The following is an 8,670-nucleotide window of genomic DNA, read 5'->3' as shown; positions in this document are numbered from 1 at the left end:
TTATATCAAAGCTTTTTAAGAAATGTTATTTTATATGCATATTTATACTACATTTTAACCGAAATGAAATGGACATAAAATATTTCTATATTTTATAAAATCAAGCAAAATTCCATTTTATTTTAAGAACGTATTATAACTTTAATACAAAAGGTACACATCGAGAAAATTCCTGTCAAATACCATGATTAAAACTACATTTTACAGACTGGGATAGTGACTCAGTGGTAGAACGAATGTAGGAGGTGCTGGGTTCAATCCTCAGCCCCACATAAAAATAAATAAAAAAAATAAAAGTATTGTGTCCAACTACAACCAAAAAAAAATTAAAAATACAACCAAAAAGCACTACATTTTATAGTCAAATACAGTTTCATGTGATAGAAAGTATATTTCATGAACAATTTAGTATTTTTTGAAAGCAAATACAGTTTAATATTACTGCATACAGCATAAGAAGTAGAAAAATAACATTTGCCTATAAGTCTATGACAAAGAAGTTCTATAAATTTTCTGTAAGTTTATAAATAAAAATCTTGTTAATGATCACGTTCTTTTCAGGTAGAAAATCTCAAATTCCAACATATTTTCAATTTCACCCCAAAAAGAGAAACAGCTGAAGTTTTTCCATTGAAATTATTGCTCCACATTCATTAATTCTGAACATTTAAATCATGCTGGTAATAAATTTAGAACAAACGGTGTTTTTTTTTTTTTTTCTTTTTTTTTACTTAAGTAAAAAGGAGTCAATACATTCTATTCTAAGTTTCTGGGTGGGATGTTTATTTACAAAACCTAAGATGATTACTTGGCAGGGATAGGTATTTTATCGCTACACATTACGGAGTTCAATGAGTTCTTATTACTATAACCATCAGGAGCTTTCCTTGACACCACCACAACCAGTAAGTGTATACTCAATAAACATAATCCATTCATGAGTCTCACAAAACATAAAACCCCTAGGAATTAACAAAGCATGAAGGCTTTTCAGCCTTTTCTTTACTAAATTACTAAATAAGTTAAAGCTTTGTTTCAAAATTTCATCATGAGAGTTTTACAATTATGCCCATCATAATATTATTTGTACTTGTGTAAATTTCAATTTAATTTAAATATGCAGTAATGTAGGAGGAAATACACCCACCAATAATGATCGCATAAAATATATCTGATAAACAGAAACAAAAATAAAGTTCATTGCAAACTCAAATAACTTTAGGCACCCAATATTATATGCAAGATGATGGCAATTTTCTAAACATAAATATAAAGATTTTTCTCAAATACATACATTTCATCTGTGTTTATGTACATGTTGGTGTATGTGTATGTATTGCATGGGAATATATTTATATGGTATCTTGTAGGTTTGCAGTTGCATATATTCAACATTAAATATATGCTACCTAAATTCAAGACAAATGATGTGTAATTACATATGAGTTTCTTTATGTGTTGAGGTTATATATAATTTTCAAAATTTTTTCATTTTATATGTTTGAAAAGAATTGATATTGTTTCCCTTTGTTGAGGTAGGGGGAACAAACTACAAAAAAGTAAAAGTAAAATAGATTCCAAAATGTCATTTTTGTTAAATATATCTAGATATATGTAAATTAAAAATAATAAGCTTTTGGCAAAAGAGACACACACTAAAAAAGATTTTTTCCTACTTTCTTGTAGAATACAAGTTTGTCTATAAATTGCTTGTATAATTACATACAAATTCATATACAAATTCATGGATGTAAAAAGAATTCATGCTAAAATATGGCCTTCTCTAAACACAATTCTTCTATATATCTTCAACATTTATATAACACTAATATAGTAACCATATCTACAGAAATTTTTTTAGGGAGGAACGTAAGTATTATTGATATTGAAATGAGGACAAATTTCCCTAGAAAAGCTCAGTAAGATTCCCATGCATTCTCATTAATTGCATTCTTGTAAATCTTTACATGAAAATAAATGACAATTCTATGTAATTTAAATAAAATATTCCTCAAAATAGGCCATTGATATCTTCCCATATTAATTCTGCTAAAACAAATACAAGCTTGGCTAATATTAAAGTTGGCCAAACACAGGGTTAATACAGTTATATAGTTAATAGATTGAAATATATAGTTAAGTGATGGTGTAGTTAATGCAGGGATAAATTTATTAAAAATTGGCATATAAATGCTATTTTATTATAAATATTCCAACAATGTAGAAGTAGGTATATTAGAAACTGGAATTTCTTGTATAAATCAATCTTCTAAATTCCTGAACACCCTTACTTCTCAGTGGTAACCTGTTTTCATATTTTACTGGATTTTATTCCTGAAATGTTGTATATTATATATGTGTGTATATATAATATATTTTACACACACACACCTATATATATATAGGTGTGTGTGTGTCTTGAAGATGCTACAATATATCAAATGATGTTGACTATCACTGTCACTTACCTATCATTTAGATTGAATATTTTACCTACTCTCATAATTCATAAAAATTAATGCTATTTTCAGATATTTTAAAACAAAACTACCATAGATATGCTCTCTCTATATGTGAATATTTATACATACATATATATTTTTCATATGTGTATTCTTTTAATACAAATTTTTAGAATTGAAATTATTATACAAAAATAACAAGAGGGACAAAATACAGTTCAAATTTTGTGAATGTCATAACATTGTATACCAGAAGTTTATGGCTATTGATATAGATAATACTTTTTATGAAGTATCATTTGTTCATGTCTTTTGCATTATCCTTCTCTGGGGAAGAGTATGCAGTGTTTTTATTTACTATGCTTTTTTTAACCAAATCATTTGTCAGTTTAGTAGGGTTGTTTGTTTTATTTTAATAATTTTCTAAAATAAATTGTATATTCTAATTCTTAAGATTCCGTTAGTTATAGAGTTTATTATCTGCTTTTATACTTTGTTTACAATATTGTATCAATGTATTAATAACAGGACCTCTTGTTTTGCTTTGGTAAATTTCCCAATCTGATTAAAAGATGATCCTAATAGATTTTCATTTATAAGAGTTTTCATTTATGTTTATTGTGCTAATCCAGGTAGAGTTATTTTTTCCATTATTGTGCTCACCTAATTGTTTTCTTTTCTCAATGAATACTTATTAAATCTAAAATATTTCTTGCCTATTGCAACTTATCTCTCTTTATTTGAATTCCCAGGTTTCATTGTTTCCAGAGGTTTTTCCATTCCATCAATTAATATAAGCATTCATATCAATTTAACTTACTGGTTTATACTTTTTTTCCAAAAGTTGATTTTCACTAAATAAGTAAATAAATGTATTTCTTTGCACTTTATTTTACCATTGTTTCATTTATACAGAATTGTTACTATAATTTGAGAATTATTTTATATTACTGTCAAAATATCGTATTGTTTTATTTTTAATCTGTTAGTATGTGAACTGATAAATATATTTATTTATGTTAATTATCCTAAAATTGTAAAATTAAACCTACTTATTTAATTAAGTAACAATAATTCCTGAAAACATTGGTAAAACCAATTTCCTAAGGCTTTGTCTAAAGTCATTTGTCTCTGTTTTTATAAGTGAAACTATCTTGCAAAGAGTTATGTGTGTGGGCGTCTTGTTTGGATATCATGAAATTACTTGTGAAGGAAAGTCCCAGCACACACTCACTGACATCCTGCCTAAAGTCAGCATCCATTATTACATTCAAATTATTAACTCATGATGAATTAATCCACTGATTAGGTTATAGCTCTCATAATCTGCTCATTTACCACTGGATATTCCTCCACTCTCTCACACGTGAGTTTTGGGGGAACACCTAATGTACAAATCAGAAAATCATGCAAATGATATCTTCTTGGATTGAGTTTTCAAGCATTTTCTATTTTCCATATATTTGAAATAGTTTATATAACATGCAATTTTTGTTTTTACTGAGGGTTTGGTAAGGACTATATTGCATGTGTAAATTGCATGCGATGGTTTTAATAATATTATTTATAATCACTATAAGGCTATGAGAAAAATGCTTTGGATTCTGAAATAATTGGTTTTCTAATAAATCTTTAATCTTTATACCCCATAAAGACAAATCATACAGACTTTTTTCCTACTTTTAATTGTTTTTTATTAGAGCAAGTATTATTTGGTTTCATTTTGAAAACACAATACATACAAGAAATGTGATTTTAATTCCTATTATCCCCCTTTCCCTCTCCTCCTCCCTCTCACTTTAATCCCTCCTTTACTCTATTGATCTTCCTTTCACTCCTTTATTTATTTATTTAATTCCATTTAATGTATTTATGTATGTCTACAACATGATTTTGTTAAATTAATTTCTATTTCTTCCCATTTCATTTATTTCCTAACTTCCTCTCACCCTCCTTCTTCTACTCCATTAATCTCTTCTGTATCTTTTTGATATCCTGTCCCCTTTCCCAGTGCCTTTTTTCTATATTTTGCTCTAGGTTCCACAGATGAGACAAAACATTTGACTCTTGATTTCCTGTGTCACCACTTTGACTTAGACAGATTTTCTCCGTTTCCATTCATTTACAAGCAAATGCCATTATTTCATTCTTCTTTACAGTAGAGTAAAATTACATTATGTATAACTAAGATATATTTTTTTTGTCCCATCATCTATTAATGGGCATCTGAGCTGATTCCATAATTTGGCTAGTGTGAATTATGCTGCCATAAGCATTGAAGTAGCTATATCTCTGTAGTATGGTGATTTAAGCTCATTTGGGTAAGCTCTCTTGGTATTACCAAGGCATAGGATAGCTGTGTCTTATGGTATGTATATATATATATATATATATATATATATATATATATATATATATTTTTTTTTTTTAGGAATCTCCACACTGCTTTTCATAGAGAGTGTACTAATTAATATTCAGTCCCACCAGCAATGTAAGAACGAACCCTTTACCCTTATATCCTCATCAGCATTTATTATTATTCAGGTTCTTGATAATAGCTATCCTGACTATAGTGAGATGAAACCTTAGTGTATAGTTTTGATAGGAAGACAGAAATATTTGTAAAAAAATAAAGTTTAAAATATAATTTCTAAAACAATCAAACAAACAGAAACGTCATCTAAAACACTAATAAGTGATGATACTCTTTACCATAAAATTAAAAAGATGCTTTTAAAATCAAGAAAACTGCACTGGAGGTACAGTTCAATGGTAGAGCACATTCTTTGCAAGCTGAAGGCTGTGGGTTCAACCCTCAGCACTGAATGTGAAAAGAAAGCAAGCAAAAGAAAAGAACAAACTGCATCCTTTTCAACCATGAGATATGACTAGAGATCCAGATTTGTCCTGCCATTTTCAACCAATATCATCCATGTTTATCTATTTACTAAGAATGAAGCTAATAAGGATACAAATGTGACGCGACTCGTGACTCTTTTATTCACAGTGCATTCAAATTTACTATAAATTAGAGCAAATCTTGAGTAATCATAGACTAATTCTGAAGAACACTTTAATCAAGTCGTGGAAACTATTACAATCAGATGAAACATTTATTTTATGATTTCCTTTGGGCAAAATATATTCCTTACAAATAGGATCATACTGCAACATTATAAAAGATTGACAGGGGTTTTATTAATTTTACACTCTCTATCTGCCTCTATATCTGGAAATTACCAAAATTCTCTCAAAACTTCACATCTGATGGCTGCTAATACTGCAAATGTTGGGAAAATACAGTAATTTTTCTTTCTCCGAGATTTAGTTAACTTTTGCATCACTGTAATCAAAGTACTCCTCAAGAACAACTTAGAGGAGGATAAGTTTATTTGGTGTTTATGGTTTCAAATATCTCAGTCCTTAGATGGAAGGCTCTATGTTCTGCTCAAGTGGCACATGATGGGAGAAGAAGCCAGCAATTGAAAGTTGCTTAGCTCATGGAAGAGTCAAGAGGCGGATGTCAGGGAGGGATCTCTGAAATGTGTACCCTTCCGGGGTCACATGGCCCAGTGACCCACCTCCACCTACCACACACCACCTGTTTACACTTACCACCCAGTCATTTCATTCAAACTAGAAAGGACTGATTAAATTATAGCTCTCACAATCCAATCTATGATCTTCCTGCATTAACAGGAATTATAGAGGGACATCTTATATTCAAACAATAATACTAAATTCTTTAGTCAAGGATTAAATGAATGCTTAGCATATATGGACAACTATTATATTTTACAAATGCCAAAACTTTTGCCTTTATTCTCCATTGGTTTTGTTGAACTTTCCTTTTCTTTTTCTTTTTTCAAATAGGAAACACTTCACGAATTTGTGTGTCATCTCTGTGTGGGGACCATGCTAGTCTTCTCAGTGTCACTCCAATTTTAGTATATATGCTGCTGAATTAAGCAGCTGTTGAACTTTTGTTAAAGGTGTTTTAAGCAGTTAAATATTCTGATCAATACATGCAAATCCTGTGGGGAAAAGTTAGGTTTCTTTATGCTCAAAAGCTAATATTATTTTCCAATCTGTAAAATTATTATTAGTAATGATACGCAAATAATGTGATATAGCTTGATGTTGCTTGAGTTGCATTAAATATACACTCATATTTTTTTGTCTGATAAAAATAAACAATGTATCTTATCTGACTTCATGACATTGACTTTTGAATACTTTTTTGCTCTAAACTTTGATGCATTGTTTGCTAGCATAACATATGCATGGACAAGTTAGAAACTGAAGGATATGCTAGATTTTTAAAAACTTGAAAAATAAATTCTTTAAAATCAGAAAAATAGTATAAATTCCATACTATATAATTAATTTTCAACTATTTAAAAACACTTGGTTTACAGTAGTTGAAACTTCTTGAAAAACACAAAAAAATGTACTTTTCATTATATACTATATGAATTTATAACCCCAGATCTATGATGGAACTCTGGATACAACACATTGGCATTAAATTTTATTTCACAGATTATAAAGAGAAGGAAAAAAAACATTTATTTTTGTAGTCCTAATAGACAGAATTATGCATTTGCTTTATTCAAAGATAGTATCAAATAATTAAGAGAACCAGCTAATACAACTATTTCACCCAACTAGAAATTATTTCTGAATAATCTAAACATTATTCTAACTAATTTCATGTCTGAAATGAGTATGTAGTCACTCTATTTTATCAAATATTATTGAACAGTATTCCATTTTATAATTGTCATTTTAAGTTTTTGCATAAAATGATGAATGTAAAATTCAATGAGCTATATTGTTAATTTAAGACACTGAAGCTTCCAAAAAAAAAAAAAAAAAACAGAACAGTTCTTCAGGACTTAAGTTTTACTTAAATTGAACAGCATTGCTGGTCATATGAATTCAGTAGTAATTGGTAATTAACCCTGAAGACTGGGTGACTAGAAGGTTGACTACACATGGCCTATTGCTACTGAGCTGCAATTTGTTACCAATGACCTCTTTGCTTCTTAGTGAAATTTTAAGTATAGATTTCTGTTTCTAAACTGTGATATGTTTTGGAACTTAGTTACCTTGGAGATTGTGTCTCTACCCTTGCCAGAAAGTGGATAACTTGAAGATACCAGTTTTCCAGTTCAGAAAAATTGAGAAAATAATGGGTTTTCCTTTGAAATACACTCATAGTTCAAGATCTCTTCTATAGATTGAAACAACATCATCTTCTATAGATTGATACCACATCATCAACAGCTGTGTTTCACTGTTAAATGACAGCCTGCATTGATTCAATGCAAATTGTGACCAGGACTTTGCCTACAGCTTTTGTGGAGGATCTCTCTTAATCTTCATAATAAATAAATGAATAAATAAACCAATAGTGCACAACTAAGGACCTCTCTTCTACAAATGAGAAAATTGACCTTGTTGAACACAGTCTTTTAGGTGTCAGAATTTCCAATCTATTTCACAGTATACATTATCAGAAAAATTCTTCCTACCTCTTACCTCACATGTAAAACATGTGAGTATGTAAATTAACCCTTACAATAAATGTTTCCCTAAATTTTCATGTGATTATACTATGTTATCATATATATGGACTTTTACCTCCTATGAAAAAAATAGTAATGTTAAAATTAATGTATTTATTGAGGAATGATTAGAATATCACTTGCTTTCAGAAGAAAAATGTATTCAAATTGTGAGAAGATATTTAACTATCATTTTGAATCAAATCTGAATAAATAATATACTTGCTTTCTTTTACATATTACAAAATCATCTCACTTTAAAAGTATGTCAACTTGTCCCTAAGTTTCATGACATACATTTTTATTTTAACAAAACACAGCATGTTATACTGATACGGGAGTTCTTCAGCACCAAGATTTCTTTTACATGTATTCAAATATTCTTCAAAATTTTTTTGTAAGAGTATATTTAGTTGAAGTTAGCATTTTAATTAGTGGACCCAGTAAAGCAGTCTGCCTTCCACAATGTGAGTAGACCACATCAGTTGAAGGTTCAAAAGAACAAAAGATTGAATGTCCTTGGTTATGAAGAAGTTCTGCAGCAGATGGCCTTTGTAGACTTTCTCCCGTACAAGCCTGCCTGCTCCCACAGCAGATTTTAGACTTGCCATTCTCCATTATCACATGAGCCAATTCTC

At 29.4% G+C, this 8,670-nt stretch overlaps 1 non-coding gene across 1 annotated transcript; it reads right to left on the bottom strand.

Annotated features, from left to right (window-relative positions):
* Positions 1-6,327: 6,327 nt before the first annotated feature.
* LOC143400529 (U6 spliceosomal RNA) lies at positions 6,328-6,434 on the bottom strand. Its single transcript, XR_013091456.2, has one exon. It is a non-coding gene; the product is annotated as a U6 spliceosomal RNA (small nuclear RNA).
* Between the last annotated feature and the right edge of the window lie 2,236 nt (positions 6,435-8,670).

This window comes from Callospermophilus lateralis, chromosome 5 (genome assembly GCF_048772815.1).
Source record: "Callospermophilus lateralis isolate mCalLat2 chromosome 5, mCalLat2.hap1, whole genome shotgun sequence".
Taxonomy (NCBI): Eukaryota; Metazoa; Chordata; class Mammalia; order Rodentia; family Sciuridae; genus Callospermophilus; species Callospermophilus lateralis.
The sequence above is the reverse complement of the archived record's forward strand: the minus strand, read 5'-3'. Positions and strand labels throughout refer to the sequence as shown.